Raw genomic sequence first — 2,800 nt, 5'->3', positions numbered from 1 at the left:
AGTCATTAAAGACTTCTTAAATGGATCAATAATATTGTGCTCCAGTGTTATATGTGAAGGGAACCATGAGGTCCACAATGGAATCAAGATCGGTCCCAATTTTCAATTTTCAAAGAATTAAATACAAAGAAGAATAATTATGCATTTTAAGTTTCTACAGTATGCTTAGGAGAAGGAATTGGGAAGAAATAACTTACCCTTGAAGAACCAATTCTTCGCAAGATCCCTCATTGATCCGATCACGAACTCTTCGTTTAGAACTCACTCTTCAAAAATGTGGCAACCCACATTTTGGCCAATACCACAAATGAACCTCGTGTATTCTCCTTAGGGGTGAGAATTATAGAGAGAGTTGTGGGCTTCTTTGACTTTTTGGGAGAGGGAGAGATCTTGAGAGGAAGAAGAAAACCTTTTCCTTCTATGTGTTCTTGGGAGGAAAAAAAACATAGAGAATCACTGACATTCAAAGATTAGAGGAAGAAGATGAATGTTATGTAAAAATTGAACAACCCATTCTTCTACACGTCTGATTCAGAGGTAGAATCAAGGGGAGGGTGTTACCTTTAATTTTAAAATTTTAAATTTTAATAAAGATAAATTTAATTTGAATTATATATTAATCACATTAATATCTGTCTCTTATACACATCTAGATGTGTATAAGAGACAGTATAATATATAACTTATTATATGTATATACAACTATATTTTATATCAAATATAACACATAACATATATTGTATCAAATACAATATAACCTATAATTTTTATTTCTCTCAATCATTCAGGGTCGTCTGGATTAAGGTCTTATAGATGTCTAGGAATAAAGGATGTCTGAAAATAGGATGTCTGAGAATCAAAGATGATTGTGTTTGGTTATGTATAGGAATGAGAATAGAATGTCTGGGAATGTGTTAGACTTTTTTATGCAATTCTAAAGTATAAGATTAATAAAATTTAATTTCAATAATTAATTTTCATTTGTTAACTTATTTTTATTACATTAAGATATTAAATTAATTTTAAGCCATTAAAGTTTAACTAAATTTACCCACACACCCTCCAGTTTAATATATTTATTACCAATTAATTTTTTTATATTGCACATTTATATTATCAATTTTTATTAAAAAAATATTGATAATTAATTTAAATATCTATTTTCTTTTCTTTCTGTAGTTTTGTTAATTGATGAGTTAATTAACTAATTGTCTAATGTGAATTATAAGTCTTATATATATATAAAAGAAGTTGATATTAACTAATTGATTTTAAATCATCAAATAATGTTTTTAATTTTTAAAAAATAACTAGGATTGTAGATTAAAACTAGAAGTAGAAGTGTACAAAATTGTTTAATTGAAAAAATTAACTTATTTTATTAGGAAAATTGCATTGTATGACAAATACATTTTAAAAAACCCAAGCCATTATTCGCACGAGAGTTCAAGGGAAATTTATTTCGTGGAACTTGAACTTTGTATCTGTATTAATTTTGTGGAAAATGAGTACAATCTCTAATACATAATATTTTGATGCTTTCAAAATAAACTATAGTCTTTAAACTGGTGATTTTCTTGGATGATCGGCCTTTAGGCTGGTTGATCTTCTTGGATGATCGACTTTTGGACTTGTTGATCTTCTTGGATGATCGACCTTTGGGCTTTATGATCTTCTTGGACGATCAGCCTTTGGGCTTGTTGATCTTCTTTGATGATTAGTGCTCACACGAGGCTTCCGGATACACTTGTTTTGTGGAGTTGAACTTGAGTTGATGTTAATGTTGATTTGATGCGATGTGGTTCGATCTCTAGCACTTGATCCTTTGATTCTCTCTCAGTCGAATGCGTACGCTTGATTTGAAGAAGCGAAGTGCGTGATGATCTTGGAGTTGAAGTCTTGGAAGAATGCTTGTATCTCCCAAGGACTTCGGTCTTCAGAATGCTTGTATCTCCAAAGGACTTCAGTTTTCAAGCGTGGTCAGATTGCTTGTATCTTCAAAGGACTTTGATCTTCAAAACTTTGATATGTTCTGATCTTTAGAGCTTATGATATGTCTTTTGATCTTTAGAGCTTATGATATGTCTTTTGATCTTTAGAGCTTTAGGGTCTTCTGATCCTCAAAGCTGCTTTGGAGGACTTCAGATCTTCAGAGAGATTTTGTCTTAAATTCTCCCCTCCTCCCCTCTAAATGAAGAGGTAGGTCCTCTATTTATAGAGGTTTCTTATGGGCTTTATATGGGCTTGGGCCCAAATTGAGCTTGGTTGGTCCATGGGTCTGGCCTTTGGGGCCAATTAATTGGATTTGGGTATGATTTGACATTCGTCAAATTCAAATAGGCTTAGTTGAATTTTAACCAAAATAATAATATCAAATTTGGTCAAATTAATCTTATTTGATTCAACGGTAACGATCAAAGTACATGGCGTCATTGAACTTTGTCTTCAACTTCCATTCGAGACACATGTCCACCCCTAATTGGTCCCAAATTTGATGATTTAGACTTTGGTCATTAATTTAGTAAATAACGTGGTAATTTGTGATTGGTCCAAAATTTCTCCTTCAACAAATGCCTCTTTTCGAGATTTATGCACGCTTACGGATGGATGAATCTCGAAAAAGATGAAGTTGGGATCGGAATTCAAATATATTTTGTTCTTGAATTTGACCTCAGTTGATGTGTTAGTCAAACTATGAATAATTAAAATTTAGAATATAGCCAAATTTTAATTTGAGATTTTACCCCAATTTGATTTGGATGGAGATAAAATTTGGAACTTACCCAAATTTTAGTAAGGT

The sequence above is a fragment of the Benincasa hispida genome, chromosome 6 (genome assembly GCF_009727055.1).
Source record: "Benincasa hispida cultivar B227 chromosome 6, ASM972705v1, whole genome shotgun sequence".
Classification (NCBI taxonomy): Eukaryota; Viridiplantae; Streptophyta; class Magnoliopsida; order Cucurbitales; family Cucurbitaceae; genus Benincasa; species Benincasa hispida.
The sequence above is the reverse complement of the archived record's forward strand: the minus strand, read 5'-3'. Positions refer to the sequence as shown.